The 18,003-nt window shown below is 42.0% G+C and overlaps 1 protein-coding gene across 11 annotated transcripts in view; it reads left to right on the top strand.

The window, feature by feature from the left end:
• LOC136428836 (heparan sulfate glucosamine 3-O-sulfotransferase 5-like) overlaps nucleotides 1-18,003 on the top strand; it is a 101,868-nt gene that overhangs the window by 76,312 nt on the left and 7,553 nt on the right. Inside the window, exon 1 of one of the 11 annotated variants that reach the window (XM_066418623.1) lies at nucleotides 2,458-2,676. The exons of 5 other annotated variants lie outside the window; for them this stretch is intronic. The gene's annotated coding sequence lies outside the window, so the exon portion shown is untranslated. Of the gene's footprint in view, nucleotides 1-2,457; nucleotides 2,677-3,554; nucleotides 3,672-10,262; nucleotides 10,445-10,494; nucleotides 10,581-11,959; nucleotides 12,055-15,919; nucleotides 16,252-18,003 lie in introns of those variants that run through there. 5 more of the 11 variants (XM_066418626.1, XM_066418622.1, XM_066418627.1 and 2 more) reach the window with 5 other exon arrangements.

The raw sequence follows: 18,003 nt of genomic DNA, 5'->3' as shown, positions 1-18,003 counted from the left end.
AAAAGGAATGCCTTCTTTATAGACAGGCTCTTGTAAAACGAGCTTTTCCTCCCCGAATTACAACTTCCCAACTGCCCTAGCCCCATGGTCGGTGGTACTTTATTCCTCGTTCCGTCCCGCGGAATTGTCTGTTTTGCAGATATTTCTTCATCGTTTGTGACGTCCACGAGGCGCCGCACACAGGTAAATGAGCAGTTCGGCTCCTTAGTGTCGGGGCAATGCTGAATTTAGAGCACGGGACAGATGGCTCCCAGGGTTTTAAGACTTTATGGGGGACATTTGTTTTCATTTCCCCGTGAAAGGGCTGCATTATTCTCCTATTGTGTGTGAAAATGTACAGGAATGCATAATATGTACATATTAGCGCGGAAACTGCCGTTCTGCGCTGTAATGAGAGTTTACAGCCGGGCCAGGAATAAATCAAGCCCTGCCCTGCCGAGGAGATAGGTCCTATTTGTAAGGCTTTGTATCAGAGTGATTGTAAAAGGTACGTGGTCATTTGTTTATACTGGGCAGCTGCATGTATGACAATGATAATCCTACCACAGAGTATCCTCTTTTAAAGGATGTAGTGCAAGCCATGGCCTGACTTTTTATGTACATACATATATCAGTGGCTATGTAATTGAAATATGCAAACCTAAAATGTATCTGTAACTTTGTGTAAAGAGTGTTGATTAGTGCCATTTCAAACGTTATGGTCGATTTCTACATCCTAGAACAGATGAGAGCTTCGTCAGATTCTTTGTAGGTGAAATGAATGAGTAATTTTTGTAGTTATTGCAAAAAAGCTTAAGTGTTATTGCTATCGCATTCTGTCAATAAAACCTTGGCAATGTATTTGTAATGGTAATGGGGAGAAAGGAGTGTGCATACATAGCCTGGGCACCTGGTCGTATCTTTTCCTTTTTGTCTCCACTCCTTGCTTCCAACAATCTAACAAGACGATAACAAAACTACAAATCAGTCTATTCTTGTGATCATCTGAACCAGTGGTAGCTGGTACGGCTTCTGTTATAGATGTGTACTAAAGCAATGTTTACATTTGTATGGAGAAAATACATAGCTTTTGACTTGATTGCAATACAAATTACACTGTTCCTACTGAACACCTACTGTGTCGTTACACACTTGTGGCTGAGTAATTGTCCTATGCGAAATCGTGATTCATAATTCACATGGCATAAATTTGTTAAGTGCACACCTGCAGACCATTTCCGTAGATTAGAGTGGGGAGAGTTGGAAGTGAATAATTCAGCTGTAGATTGATATGTCCCTGGTAACTGGGGCACCAAACTCCTGTTTATCATGATTTATATAAAGTAGTCAGTTGTAATACTGATAGTTGTTTTTCATGGCGAAAGTACTTGGGAATCAAACACGGTGTTTCAGCTGGATGAAGGATATAACGGCAACTGAGTCCCGCTCAGGTAATGTCCTTGGCCTTGCTAAAGAAAACCTTTAGTTATGAGAAATAAATTGGGCAACATCTTATGTGCAATCATCTTTTGGATCTTTTGTCTCTTTCCCATGAAAGAAAAATGGTAGATAATACTCCAGTTGAATGATTTGAAAACTGCACTAGCCGATCCTTAGCACTGAAATACTGGATGTATGCCCAGGCTTGATATTCCCATACAGTTCTACGACCAAAGCTGACCAGACCAATACCATTTCGTCCTCCCCCATCTACAGCTTTCCCGTCACACCGCTATCGCCCTCCACTTTAATTTTGGGCTTAATTCAAACCATTGGAGCAAGCCTAATGCTCTGTTATATGGCCGCCCTCCTCCATAATTTGCTCCGAGGCTGTCTCAGCCAGAGAGAAGAAATTGATCACTATGAATTAAGGATCATATCTTATACTCAGTTGGAGTGGAGAGGGGTGTCGGACCTTAATCTGTGACTAATGATTGAGGGCCTCTTTGCTCCACAAATCTTTCCAACATGAGCTTATTATGTCAAGAATTGTTCACTTCACTTTTACGGCATTTTGACACCTAACTGTATAATGTATCTGTTTCCATTCATACTGTAATTTTTCTATTGATGTGGCAATTTCTGGCGTGTATTTGGTATACCACTTTCGTGTTGTTAACTTTGTCGGCCTGGTTCAGCATAGAAATCCACACATCCCAAATTGTTTGAAATTCCCTTTTGTGGGCGCAAGTTCATTGTTACCAGAGGCAAGTTGAGAGTTTATATGTTTTTTGGACAATGCTGTTGTTTTGCTTTGGGTCTATATACCAGAATGCTTGTACTTTGCCATTCCAATCTCAATATTCAGCTTGCAAGACTAAGTATTGACATTTTAAAAAATCATTTTATTGCAACCTAACCCCCCTTCAAGAGAAATGGTACAACCTAGGGGTTGTGACGCGGCACTGGTATATCACTGAGCAGATACATGTGTGTAGCGTCGTCTGCCTTCCTCCGCAAAGGAAGCTACAAATGCGTCAGTGTAGGTTATGTACTACAGGGAGTAGAGAGGATTCAGAAGCACTCTAGTCGCCCAAGCTTGTGAGATCCGCCTTTTGTTATTTCTGCGCTACCAGATTGTTTTCTCTGGGAGGATCTTGTTTTTCCGACTTGACTGTAACAAAACACGGGGTTGAGTGGAGAGTTAGCCAGGATTTACTGGAGATTGGAACGGTATCGTTTTTTTTGTTGTGAGAGGTGAGTGTTTTTCTTAACTTACTTTCGGAATATACTGTCCTGTCAGTCACATCCGTTGCACATGCTACAATGCCTCTTTATTTAATTCTGTTTAATTGTGTCATAACGATGTTCTTATATAGATAATGGGGAAAAAGCATTTATACATCATATCCCCTTGTGTAGTGAAAATGTGTGTCTTGTATGGCAAGCAAATTGTTGACAACACAGCAGAAAAAGCATTATCAAACGTCATGGACAACATACATGTACGTACAGTACACGTATCAGTGCAGCTGCATTGGAGCTGAGTCAAGTGCAGGCTGGCTAGCTGCCCAACTTCTGTTCTCATCTGCTGGGTTCAGGGTCATATCCTTGGTTTGTCCGCTTTTATAAAGAGGACCATCATTTTTTTTTTTATGGTGAATCTGCCAAGGCCGTGGCGCAAGTGGTTTCAATTCACCTCATATAGTTGCGGCATTGCCGTACATTGTGGATGAACAATTTTCTTAATGTCGTAGCCTTTGCTGGAACGATCTTTTGGCACAATTTGGCTGATATTACTTGCTGGGAAGTTTTGTACAGGATGAATGCATTATACCTTCATGGAATGAAAAATGACGAACAAGATCAATGCCATTCTTTCCTCCTCCAGTCAGCAAATATCTTTTCCAGTCTTCAGCAAGCAGGGCAGGCGATGGTTGTTTTGCAGTGTTCAGACTTAATTGAGCCCTCCAGTCTCAAACTTGATTGGTCTACTGTCTGTGACTGTTATCAAGAATGTCGCAGGAAATAGGCTAGCAATTTACACGTCACCTGGAGATGACTGGAACAAACGCAAAGGAAACAGATTGAGAAGAGTATTTGTCAGGGCCTACGGGGCTTCCTCATTAGTTCTTTCTGGACAGATGCTGAATGTTTTAATGGGAAGGACATGGCTACCCTGAGGTGACTGTGAAAAGTAAAGAAAAGTAACGGTGTGTACTAAGGGACGGGATTTTCAACATCAGGTCAAGGTGAGGTGTATTCCCTTCCCTCGTAAGGTCAAAAGTGTGGATTGGCACAAATTCTCGAGCAGGCAGCTACTGGTAGGGAAAATATACTTTAATAGCCAGCTGTTGGAAACAGAGCCATGAAAGGAAATTGATGAAATATTCCAACTCTTTGAAACGTACTGTATGCAGCTGCCTGGGGCAATGCTAGGATGTTGTCAACATATTGTTTTCCTTACTTCCCTTCAAGTCAAACATGTTTTGAAACGAAGGAAATTAGTCTGCGTGTTCTAAGCCCTACAGGAAAGCTCATGGAATCCCCATATCAAAGAGCTATGTGTGTTTGGTTTATCTATACATACGGTCTAGGTGTATCAGGGATGATAAAGAACATACTCTCTCCTGTTCTAATTAACTGTCATTTTTTCACTGACAATCACGGGCATTTCTTACTGATGGAAAGGACACAATATCATAGTAAGTCTGAGCTGCAATAGCTTTTTTCATCAAGTCATTTTCCAGTTAAAAGCAGAGCTGGGTTTAGTGTTTTACACCCGGTATATTTGGTCTGGTTTGTTGTGGTTGTTCATTTTGTTCTGCCAATATTGTTGAAGTACACTGTAGAGGGACATTACACATTATTGTTCCCTACATTTCTTAGAAGTTAGAAGTAGCAATTCTACAAGTCACTTCCTGTTTCGGACCATACTCATCCTTTTACTCACTTTCTTCCTTTCCTGTCCTTGGAAAGCTCTGTTGTTTCCTCCCAAGATGGACAAGTCACCTTGTGGGAAACACTTACCAGGTCACGGAAGTTGAGCGTTACCCATCTTGAAGTCATTTCCGCTATGTGCTAGTACCCTGCTGACTACTTGGGTCATAACTGAACAACCTTAGTTTTTTTTCGTCCTCAAGACGGAATTCTCAGGCTGACATTGCACCCAATTTGTGGAACTGTCTAACGCAGTAAAGATGATGGCTTCAGCTGCAAAGGTAAGAGGGTCTGTATGCTCTTTTCCGTAAAGCGCAGGCAGCCTATTTTTATTTCCCGTAATTCGTAGGGAAAGCCGTCTTAAATTATACATGTAGTTCGTAGGGAGTTGACAAAATTTTGCGTATTGCCTTTCTTGATTTTAGCGTAATATGTAGGGGATACTTCTGAATTCAGTATTGCCAGAACCCCCCATGCAGACCCTCAGATAAATGTCAAGGAGACATGTGCCTTTTAGACCACACATGTCAGACAACAGGCTAGCAAGAAACCTTGATTTAAGCACATGCGGTTTCTTGTGTTGTCTGATTGATTTTACGTTCAAACACAATCTTACTATAACTTAATTTTTTGTGTGCACCCGAGTGTTGTTCCAGATTTGCGTATGGCATCATGATTTTTATAAACCAATAATATCAAATCTGATGGAGCCGAACAGTTTTCTCAAATAACAGTATCTCAGCATTACAGAAGCCATGGTTATCTAACTAGGCCAGGAAAGCCCCACGGTTGCAGCTCAATGCATTGATTACGCTCCATCATCAGGAACTGGGCCAGAAAAAAATCAATAGTAATGTCCCCGTTGTCTGACAGTGGGTGCTGAAACTGTAAATCGCAGCCACTTGTAGCATGCCTTGTAACAATGGTGGGCAGGTTATTGCGTGACCCCTGTACGGTGACCCCTGCCCTCTGCCTGCTGACCCGTGTAGGAACACTGTATTGCCCCATCATGGTCACACCTCGGTGATGGATCGACCTCATAAGCGCCAACATGGTGTGAGAGAGCATGTAGTAAGCAACAAGAGTTAAAAATATGCTGAAACAGGTGATTTCTTAATCAGTTTTTAAAAAATTCAGTTCCGTTGCCAAAGGAGTTTAACATCTTCATTAGCAGTTGCAAATTCGATAGTGGCTTTTCCTTTTGGATACTTCTTTGCCACCGGTAAATCTACTGTGAGATCACAATAAGCAACATGAGTTGAAAATATGCTGAAATATGTGATTTCTTAATCAGTTCTTAAAAATTCAGTTCCGTTGCCAAAGGAGTTCAACATCTTCATTAGCAGTTGCCAATTGGAGACTGCTTTTGCCATTTGGATACTGTCTTTGCCACCGGTAAATCTGCTTGGAGATTACTGAAATAGCACAGTTAGCAACATTTGTTAGAAATATGCTGAAATATGTGATTTCTTGGTTTTTAGAACATTCAGTTTTCTCGCCGAAGGAAGTTTCATCAGCAGCTGTTTGATTGATGTTGTGTAAGACCAATTTTCCATGATCTTGTACTTTGGTACGTCTTCCTCCATTTGCTAGTAAGACAACAGTGTCTCTGACTATAGTATGAAAAATCACCTAACATCACATACCATTACTACATACAATTAGAACCAATAGTAGTCTTTCACGTGGAACAAAAGGCAGATGTTTTCGATGCGTTGCCAGGTGGTTGAAGCAGGCACAGTTCCAAGGAACCCTTTGATGTCAAGCAAACCTCTGTGCTCCTGTTCTAGTCGCTTACATGTACCCAGTCATTCAAAAAATAGGGCTTCTATTTTTACCGTGTTCCCACCGCACCTCGATTTATTGCAGCTCATTTGCAGTAATTCTGCTTGGCTGGCGATCCAAGAAATGGGCATCATTGCCTGCTCTACTTCATCCCACAAGGTGTCACTGGCAGCGCTGTGGTGAGATTGCTTCAATATCACACTGACTTTTGCAGGCTTATTGCTGAAGGAGGGTAGGAAATATTCTCTGTAATTTGATGGGGGTCAAAAAGATTTTAGACCAGTGGGTAATGTGTATTTCTTATTACTATGGCTTGTCTATCTTGATACTGTGAAAAGTTTCTTCCTAAGTTTGTGATTCGTCGTGATATTTACCTTCGCCAAGAAGGTTATGTTTTTGGTAGCTTTGTGTGTGTGTGTGTGTGTGTGTGTGTGTGTGTTTGTATGTGATAAACAGCATAACTCAAGAAGCTATGGATGGATTGTCTTGTTTTTGTATAAAAACTGATAAGTCTGGCCTTGTATTTGTCAGGTTAATACATTCATTTTGTTTGTACGCATTTTGTATTCCCTATCCCCAAGTCCCTGTTACATAGGTTGGTCAAACGACCATGCCTGGACCTACCTAGCTCCCAAGCTGACTATCTGTAGCAAGTATTGCCACAGTTTTATCTCTCTCACACAAGTCCCACATGTCATGTTAAGAGGTCCAGCTGGACACATTGACCAGAATCTTATCTGTAAGACTGGCCCCATATGAGTTATTAGTACAATCCCATTGTCCTTAGCAGAATACTTAAGATTTTCCCCCAATAGACCTTATCTATATAAATGTAGATATCTTGCCTTCGGAACAGTAATTCTCTTCTTACTGATAAAATCAATTTTTTGTCTTGATGTATCCCCACTGCATGCTTAGTAACAGTTTAGCCTACTTGAATCTTCAAAAGGCAAGATCCCTACAACAGTGAAAGATAAACAGATGAAAAAATTGGTCTCTGCAGGTCCAAAAAAGCCATTATTGGGCGCAAACCTACAGTGCTTACTCTCTATCCCAAAACATGGCTGTCACTCAAAAATCATGACCACAACATGTCTGGAACACGAGATATCAAAACTGGAAGTTCTACTATTAGGCCCATTATCGACCTTGACCTTCGTTTCCCATCCTCCTCCCACCTACCAAATATCATTACAATCCATCCACAGCTTCTCGAGTTATCCTGTCCACAGACACGCACACTGACACACAAACGGCACCTAAAACGTAACCTCCTTGGCAAAGATAACAAAAAGTACGTTTGAAAGCAAATAGTAGTGTACAACCTCAAGTCCACCACACTCACGGCACACTGTAGCCACATACATGTAGTTCCCTTTTATAACTTTTATCAAGCCCACACCCAGACTAGTTTCGCTTTGTGTGTGGCTTTCTCAATGGTTAGGACTCAAATCGAAAGAGCCTGTAGCCGCATATATAGTTCCCGTTAAGAACTTTTTTTAAGCCCACACACTGACTAGTTTCGCCGTGTGTGTGACTTTCTCAATGGTTAGGACTCAAATAGAAAGCGCACAGAGCATGTTGGTCCATTTGTCAACGATGTCACAGCTGGAGGGGAGGAACAGTTGATGTTAGGTGGATAAGGTGCACCTGCTGTGGAGATGGAAAGGAGTGATGCGGGATCAGTGATTGTGTTAGATAGGCACTTAAATGGGATGAAGCTTTTCACACAAAGTAAGAAGCAATAATTTCTTCTTTCGACGTCAGGCTATGTGATATCAATCTCCAAGCAGATGTTAGGATCCGGCTCATTCTCAGCGTTTTGCACATGTTCATGCAACATTCGGTTCCCTCTTTCTAGTATTACTCATGACTAAAGAGAGCAAATCAAGAAAATGGTGTACAAAGAAAAACCTTTTCTTTCCCTATGACAAGATGAAGAGAAGATGGTTGAATTCTATCCTTGGATTAACAGTAGTTTTAAAACTTCTTAATGTAAAAATGTAATTTCATACAGCAAAGGTTCTGACCTTCAGCATGTGACCTTGAATACCTGCCATTTGTAACGACCCCCCTCCCGACGTGTAACCTCTGACCTCTCCCATCTATGTTCACTTTGAACTCCCATATTTATGAGAAAGTGCACTTACACCTGACAGTACGCTTCATCATGGGTGGACCCTTTGCTGTTAGAGGTTGCCATCCTTACCATTACTGAGGTTTGATCCATGTTTTTAGGCACCTACTATGACGTCTGTAGTCTACATTAAGGACGCCCGTACCTTGCATTAAGGTATCACGTTTTGGACAGTAGAGGTGACCTACATTATAAGTGTATACCGTTGTATGTCATGGTGAAAGGCTCCTGGGGTAAAGAATGACTAGTCCAACTATGTCGAAAGGGAAGCGTAAGCCGACTACTAAGTGTCTTAGTATTTGTAAATGGACTTATGACTTGCAATGTATACTTTCCATGTTACCTTCGCCAGGAGGTTATATATTTTAAGTTTGCAATAATGGAGTGGTTGTCGATGCATGTGTGTTTGATGTTATTAACAGCATAATTCGAGAAGCTCTGTATGGATTTTCATGATATTTGATAGGTGGGTAGGGGGTGGGAAAAACGAACGTCAAGTTCAATAATGGGCCTCTTAGTGGATTCTCAAGGTACTGCAGTGGACTTTTAGGTCAAATTTTCTGGAAGTGCTTCCTTTGGAATTTTTAAGTGGTGGATAGCTCTTGGAGCAGGGAGTAAGTGGTGTAAGTTTTGTCCCCCTAGCAGCTTGTTATGAATGAAACCAGTAACACTAACAGGTCTGCTGATATAATTTGACGTGATGTTTCTCAAAATACATGATAGGTAGCTACTGTCCTATCAACAGAATTGATTCGATAAATGTTATATCTCCCCCTAGCTCTTATAAACAGCTATTCTGTATGGTGAAAACACCTAAGAAGCAAGTTTCTTGGTGTCAGAATCAAGCAAATTAATAAACAATTAAGCAAGGCACCTTATATGATTGAAACACCCTGTCAGTGATTTCCCCAAGCACATTTGTGCTCCTTACTTCAGCTAGATGTGTAATGGATTAATCCCCTTTGCATGTTTTACCAATTATGGTAATGTAGAGAGAGAGTTCTAGAGACATCCATACTCCTAGATGTGGTCCTGGTCTTATATAGTTAGAGCAAAACATGGCCCCAGTTATGGTATAATGGATTAATCCATTTTGCATGGTCTGCTCATTTATGTAATGATACTAATAATGTAAAAGAAGTTGTAAAGACTGCCATGAATGGCATGACCAATTCTTTACGACTATGGTACAGAAGCGATTCCTCTCACCGGTTTATGCGTATTTTGTTTGATCAGATATGGAGACGTGCATCTAAAGGATTATGCCAACTTCTTTTAAGGCTGTATGTGTTGCTTGTAGGTTAAAACATTTGAATGCCTAATTTCCAAGCAGATGTTGGGAAGGCTGAATCGTTTTGTATTCCTAGCTGTCTTTCTCATGCTCAGGAAGCTCTGAAAAAGGCAGCAAGGAAAATGTAGCAATTTACTAAGCTCCCCCAACATCTGCTTGGAGATTATTGAATGCTAACACCATTTGTGAGCAGTGTACAACAGCATCAAGGGACCTGAAAGTGTTTAAGCTATTATTGATCTTATTGGATATCTCATTTTCCTTTTTAGGTCATCTCTGACACATGCCCCTTTACCAATAATAGAGGTCAAGGTCGTTTAAAGGCTTTCTTTTATATGCAACTCTTGAACTGTACGTTTCAAATCCATATAGCTTGGCAGTGGTAGTGATCTTGCTATTGTAGCAGAATGTATTGTACGAATGTTAGAAATTCTTATGAGCCCCATACAAGAAAAAGTAAGTTCCTGGTTGACGGTAGCTGTTTGTATGCGGAGTTAATCCCTAAATAAGTAGGTGATTTCTGTGTCGCAGGGCAAAAGATCCTGCATGTGTGCACACTGTGTTGCTACAGGGGAAAGTGTCAGCGCTGGAACCTAAGTGGCAGTAACTGTTGCTTATCCTAAAGATTAAAACACAATACGGACCCTCTGGCCTCTCTCTCGTTTATCGTACTTTGTGACCCAACCAAAATATTTACCCTGCACAGGTGTGTTAGCGAGAGCACCTTGTGAACACAGGGCAGTGTCAATACAGGTCACAGCATATCACAGCCCCTAGGTATCCCGTTTCTGCCCTCCTTTCTTACCCTGCCATTTACCCCCTGGCTTGGAGGGAGGTTTACATGTCACAGTGCAGGACTCATGCTGGAGGAGGTAAGGATACTTGTAGATGTGATGTCGATGCCGAGATGTTACTTTCAAGGCATCTCAAACATCCTGTTTGCCTTTGCTGAAAGAAGGACCTAAATAGTTAAATTTTCAGGATGTATCCTGCAGTCATGTGGCTTTAGTAAGTCTTTTGGTGTGTATTTTAAGCTCTTTGTTTCGTAACTGTGTAAAGTGTTGTTTGTTACAATTTGACATTGCCAGGCTTGTTTGTCACAGGGCCTCCCGACGCCGTCGGTTGGGGGTAGTTCCAATATTGTGCCACTTGTGGTTTCTTACGGAATGGTTAGTTGTTTAGTCAATAAATTAATCTACCTGTTTATGTCTGTTTTGCCCCCATGTAAACATGAAAGGTCCCCTCGGCAGGAAGTGTGTCTCTCTCTGATTAGCATCGTTACCACTCACAGCATGTGCCCATATCCGTTTTGTGAGTTTTCGTGCAACGCACTAGCTACCGCTGCATCTACTGTAAAAGGGGGAATGTTTTCAGGGATATCATTTTGCAGTAGGGAGAAAATGGAGTGTTCGCTGTGGTTTTAAATTCGCGGTTGAAACAAGGGGTAGGCAGACAGAAGACAGAACAAAATTGTTCCTGATGTTTTTAAGTACATGTTGAAGAGGTTACCGCAAAAAACCGCAAACATTAAACCACCGCGAACATTTTCCCTTCTACAGTAAGTTTTGTTTTAGTCTTACGCTGTTTTCCTCAAAGCTGTATTTCATTTTGATTCTCAAGCGTTTACATTACAATACAAGGCTAGATGTCCTTGATTGAACCGTTTGGGACAGATCCGGTTTGAAGAATATAGCACTAAATCTTTCCTGGACTGAATGGATAGTCGCTGATAACGCCGGCGGTCACTTGATGGTCAGAACGACAATGGCTTTTAACTCGGGCTATCGTGCTTGATCAGGGATGCCTGGGGCTGGAGGCCGAATGGTCTGCCTATTCAACCTTTTAGTAAACGGTGTATACGTAGCCGGTTTGAAAACTAAAAACAGCCACTTAACCTTTAAGTAGAGCTGAATGGAGTTAGCTATGCTGTGGGAAACCCATGATGAACTACCTGATTTACCCATCACAAACTGAGAAAGAGGTATGTAGGCTACAAGACAAGTCAAACTTCTTGTATGTTTACCACATTCAGCAGCAATGCTACATGCTTTTCATCCAAACCTGTGTTGATATAAGCTTCGACCCATTGCCTGTGTGTGTGTATGTGTGTGTGCAGTTGTTGATAGATATTGATTTCCGTGCGTCTACAAAAGCAAGTTTTCAGTTCGATTAATGGCAGTGATTTCTTGCCATAACCAAGATATCATCTCATCAATAATGTACCATTCCCGGTGGTCGCAGTCCCAGAACACCGTTCATCTGTAACTGGAAGTGCCGACAGTCTGTTTCCAAGCATGTGCGCCAACATTCATTGCACGCTCAGTCTCACTGAAGAAAAAAAATCTTTGTTTAGTCTTCCAAAGCACCCCTTGGGTTAGTAATGGATCATCCCGGGGCCCAGGACCTTGTATATCAGCAGGACAGCTATTGACAATAATCAGAGTTTGTGAACCCATAAGTGGCAGGTGCATGGAAGCATCAGGTAGGCTGCTGTTTTCTGTAACCACCTCTCCTGACATGTATAAGTCCTGACAGGATCTACCAGTGCTGTCCTTGGTGCATTCTTGTCGTAAGCTTTAATTTCAGTGATTTGGAGTAATTTTGTTTGGAAATCCAGAAACTACTGAAGTCATTTTGGGGGATTTTAATCACTCACTGTTGCTTTTAATCACTGTTGTTTGCTGTCAGTGTGTGTGTGTAGAAGTACTGTATCTGTACATGTATGTAGGTGGGTGGAGTTAGACTACAAACACCAACGGTGTTGAACAGGCCCTCTGATCTGAACGAGCCACAAGTGAGGTTGAGTTGAAAACATTCTGTGATGATGACCTGTAGTACTACTTGTCCAGGTGTACATGTGGCTCTTTAGCACATGGAGTGTACCATATGGCAGCAAATGTGTACTGGCACAGTAACATGAAGCCACAGAACCCACAATTTGTATCCTTAAAATTATACATGTAGCTGATAGTATTTTGTAATGCATAATCATGTAACTCAATTAATTGGTCTGAGAGAGAGAGAGCCTTTGAAGTCACTCTGAAGAATTTCTTTCTGTCACAATTTACCTAATAATTATTCAAGCTTGTAGAATGTGTCATCTGTACAGGATACCAGAAATTCCAGTCTCTTGGATACAGAAAAAACAGTGTTCTACTCTGGCTTTCATTCAAGAAGCATAGTAATGCGAGATGCTGCGTAACTGCCAGTCACAGTTGTACAAGAAACAGGAATTTGTAACTCTTTCACAAGGTTCAAGTTTGCCCCTGTGAAGGTAGATTGCTCCTCTTTAGGTACTGTTGCTGGAACAAAAGCCACATGGCTCCAGTGGAAAGTTGCCCAATAGTTGACTGAACCTGTTGTCTCTTTCGGTGACCTTTGACACTTTGTTCATGCCTCACTCTCCCTCTTGCATGACGAGGATTCTAAAAATCCATGCCTTGCATAACAGGGGAATACCTCGCTTTGTCACCATGCACCTTGCTTTGTTTGCAGACACGTCTATTCTCTGTGTTTATTTTGGGGCTGCATCTATGCTAACACTTTCCTTTGTCATCCAATCCTCGTTTTGTGGATGTTGTCTTTGGGTATATCAACTGTCCCATGACGTGCAAGACCAGTCACGGTAGGACAGCCGCGTAAACCCTCAATTTGTGTGTAATCTCAGGAATAGAGGCAAAACAAACATCGCAAGGTCTCTCAGTTTTGACCTCCTGACATGTGCATGGAGTAGTGAGCTGCAAACGTGCATAATCAGAATGAAAATATTGAGAAGGGAGATAGGTAAATGTCTTAGGTCCATGGTTGGCTATTATATATAAAACATAAGATAAGTTTTTATAGCCTGGAATCCAAACCTACATGTATTATAGCTCCCCAGTCTCTTTTTGGATACCTTGCGGATAAGACTGAAGAGACTCGGGAGCTGTAATAACTTGACTTGATAATTTGTCAGGATACCAGGCTAAAGTTTCTATGTATTCACAGAAGAAGTTCGTTCCAAGAGATTCTCAAAGGAAAACCGCTGAATTACTCATATATACCTGTGCCTTGATCTGAGCGAGGACATTATATAGGATCTGAGGGCCTTCATTACACCGTAGATGAATTACATAAGAAAGACAGCAAGTCTGTCACGTACTTAACCTAAGATGACCTTTTGGGTCAACCAGGTCGGAGCTTAAGGCACTCTAGGTGCCTTCAGCCAAGAAGTCTTTCTTCTGTCGGAATTCATACCAACTGAGAAATTAATTTTCTGCCAAGGCTTAGAAGATTTAGTGGCTTATAACTGGTGAGAAGAAAGTGCCTGATTACATGCTTCTTTCAAAGTGCTGAAGATCTGGGGTCAATTTGGGAGACCAAGGATTAAACCTGAAATTGGCGCCGGGAGAATTGATTTTTAGATCGTGTTTGGCCTTGTGTGCGTGTAACGTTAATTACTTTGGCCCCTGGTGTTTACATCTCAAGTCGGTGGTGTGAAGTGATGTTTGCCCAACAAAGAAACTTTAGTTTTCAACTTAACTACACTGGTGTTTTCTTACAAGATTTCACAAAATTTTACTCAGTCCATTCCAGGCTCTCCTATTTTCTGATTTGTTCATATTTTTCCCCATACATGTACTTTGTATATGTACCCTTGAATGGCCTCTGGCCATGCGATTCACAGGCAAAAGTGTGTGAAAGGTCAGGAAGAGAAGTTAACCATTTATATGAATTATAGTTGAAATATCTGGATTATGACTTGTAAGACTGTAGTTTAGCATTATGAACATTACACATGTCCTGTCCGCATTTTGAGGAGACAAATGAATCTAAGAGAGTTGGAAAGGGGTTTGATGTTCTCGGTCAGATGGTGAAAAATATGGCGGCGTCCATTTATAGGACTGTAGTAAATACTACAGAACAGCATGAGCTGTCGTGCGCCAGGACAAGCTGTGCCAATGGTTGTAATTCAAGAGGAGAAACTGGACATGAAACTGTTGCCGACTCAGCAGCGTGCATGTGCCTCCCTTGGCCTGTCCTGTTTACCAGACCGCAGCGTGATTTGGCCTTTGTCAGCACGTCAATAACGTACTTACGGCTGCAAGAAGAACTGGTCAGGTACTGTAGTTAGATGGGAGAAGTGGATTGTCTCTGAAGGACTCCAGTCCAGGCAGCCAGTCTAGCCTGATGTGTCCAGTTCTGCCAGTATTGTACAGATCGTCTATGGTGGGAAATGTTAACCTCTCTTCCACCAGTGCAACTCTGATGTCATAGTGGTCTGGGCACGTCGTAAACTGTGAGTTTGACATCTGCAAAACTGTGCGTGTTTTGAGATCTAGCTCTTTCAATTTAGGTTCTAGCTGTGTCAACCATGCTCCTTGGCCAAACTATGGTCCATCTGACTTAAAACTGGTTCTTTATAGTGCTACCATCAGTCAAATTTTTTCTATGTCGACAAACATTATTTTCCCATTTTTGTGGGTGTTGCCATTGGAAAAAAAAACATGCACTCAGTTGTCATAATATTGCTTGAGTGCCTTGGTGCATAAAAGGTACAGTATACAAATGCTATTACACATTACATGAATATAATAAAGAAATTCAAGGCTATGACATGGAGGTCAAAGTTCATACTTTCATACAAATTTGAGCTGGAAGGATCTAGAAATCTAAGAAAGTCTTCCAGCTTGTTCTCCCCCCTACATGTGTTTGTGAGTGGTACGGTCCTTTCTAAGATGACAGGGATTTGGGACTGATCAGTTCCGGATTAGGAAGCCAAGGTAAGACACCTGCTCTTTGTGAATAGTTAGCATCGCCATGGCAACGGGCTTACCTGGCTTTAAGCGTTTTGCCAATCCTGCCAGGCAATCGTAATTCTGGCTGCGATAAAAGTCTGAAGTATTAGTGAAGTGGTAACGGGATACAGGGGGGGCTGAGACACTGCAGTATGTGTAGGCGGCAAAGGAACTTTCCTGGTATCAGATAGATGCTGAAATGTGGAGGTAGACAGTAATGTAATCCTGTGTACAGAATTACTTTGTACTAATGGAGAGTGAGTCATACGCTTCTAATTTCTTGTGATAATTCAAACGACTTGTCCTTTTATATATCCAGAGCCAAAAGGCAAACTTGCAGGCTCTTTCCTGGTTTGTCTAATTAGGGCTCTACCCCCTTACCCTCCCTCCCCTCCTCTCTGAAACATTTGTTTTTTCTAGGACAGACCTTACACCTTAGCAGCAGAAGGTGGCCGGGGGCATTTGTTGTCATTGTGAACGGAGTGGTGTGGTTACCTTTGATGGAGTGTAGTGTCTCCCGCCTGGACCAAACAGGGAGGGTGTACCTCACATGTTTACATGTAAGGGCCCCTATTCTACCCTGTCATATTAGATGACAAGTAACTGGCCCTGGGAAAATACTTTGAGCTTGGTACCAAACAAAAGCCGGGGCCTGATCGGGCGGCAGAGTAAGGTTCATCAGTGGCCGGGATTAGTCGGAAACCGAGAGCTGAGTGGTTCAAGCTTGCCGCCCCGGTATCAGATAATCAGTTTTGGCAGGGGAGAGGCTACTGCCCGGCCTGTGCGTGAGGACTGCTTCTTGTTTTGAGGGTCGGAAGCTCCCGCCTTTTGTGTGCCCTGAGATATAAGGAGAACTTCCCCTTTCGTTCGTGACCACTTCTGCTGACACAACATTGCAGAGGGTAAGGTGATAATCCAAAATACTCCCGCCTTCCTTCCTTCCACATGTAAGTTTTCATGGGTCTTATGTGTCTTGCTTTTGTAGCTTTGATGTTGTAAATAACTATTAGTTACTCCTTTTGCTGTTGTGCATGTAACTTGAATGGTGGACAAGTAAGTCTAACTTGAACAGGCAGCCATTTGTCAGTGTAAATCCCAAGATGGTGGAATATTGTAGGAATCTGCAAACCAGTGGTAGGGAGATGGAGATGTACCATTGAGTACATGTAGATTGAAAAGCTTGTATTACATTGTAGTGTAGGGACATACATGTACATTTTTCCCTTGGCAAGTCCCTACATAACACCATACCCTCTTGGTTTACATTGACTAGTGTGTTTCCTGGTTCGTTATAGCTAGTGCTCCAGGCTGGTCTTGTCTTGTGTCTGCTGTTAAAGGAGTGTTTATGCCCTGGGATAGACAGATGCCTGAAATAGGCTGAGGGCAGGGGCTGTTTGTGCTCTGCTGCACTTTGTTTCTTTCATCCCTTCCCAAATTGCAGTAAATAGGAAACACTCTCAGCTCCTGACAGCTCCCTGTAAACAATCCCACATTCAGTAGGGCTAGGCCGTGGCACACAAACTGGGAAATGGAGTAGAGAAAATAAACCACTTTGGGGGTAAGCACTCTCTTTTTGTCTCCCTCCTCCTCGGAAAGTGTTTTAGCTTGACTACAATTACTAGTACTGTTACAGCAACAGGAGATTTCAAATGGGGAAAGGGAAGCTGACATTGGGAGCATGCAGCTGTCTTGGGAGCAGGTTAGGTAGCTTTGAAACCATAACAGTAGCTTCAGCGGGGAGACAGGTGCCCCTGGGGAGGACAGACAGGCCACACGCAGTGTGGAGTGGGAGGCGCCTGCCATATATTGTGATGTAGACTACGCCAAATGACAGTTACTCAAGCAACTGGATAGAATTTTGAAACAGTCAGACGTTTCAGACAGCAGCATCCGCTGTCTCACTTCAGTGACTAAAGGGAAGAAGAACTGGAGAACCAGGTTTTATGACAAAACTCTGAATTGATATGTTATGAACATTTTATTCAGTACTGTTGCTTGAATAACTGTCATCTTTTTACCTGGATGTCTAACCTTCACAGACTGTAAATTCATCAAATATTTTCTCAGTGGTTTTACTCGGTGGTACAAGGATAAAGGAGGTTTTCTAGGTGTTTTAGATTTGCGGTTGTAATGCTGTGGTACAGAAGTAATACAATTGGAAATGAGTACTTTTTGCGATGTCGTAAATTTGCTGTGGAAAGGTCATCGCAGAAATAAAACCGACGCGAAAGTTCAGCATGTCAGGAAGAATTTTCTACAAGCAAGACTTCTCCTTTTTATTATCCTTGTATCCAAATCTATTATAGCTCTCTTCTGTCCTCTCAGCAAATGGTGAGGACAGAAGACATTCGGGAGCTATAATAGCTTTGGACACTAGGCTACCTTATTATCAGCCTGAAACTCAAGTGCGTTGGTTGAATCATGCAAGCAGAAAAGTCGTAACCAGACATTGTGTATTGGTTGTATATGAACTTTTCGTGACCCAGATATCGCATAAAGCTTATTGTTGATGTGAGCTAGACAAGACCAGTTTTGACCGTGATTAGGTGAAACCCACGGTTCTAAATGACAGGGTGTGCATACACTACTCTCCAAGCAGAGGAATGGCTCCGGATGGGTTTTGACGTGTTTTTGTCGGGCTTGGCGACATAAAG

This window comes from Branchiostoma lanceolatum, chromosome 2 (assembly GCF_035083965.1).
Source record: "Branchiostoma lanceolatum isolate klBraLanc5 chromosome 2, klBraLanc5.hap2, whole genome shotgun sequence".
Lineage (NCBI taxonomy): Eukaryota > Metazoa > Chordata > Leptocardii > Amphioxiformes > Branchiostomatidae > Branchiostoma > Branchiostoma lanceolatum.
This window is presented reverse-complemented; position numbering and strand designations above follow the sequence as displayed.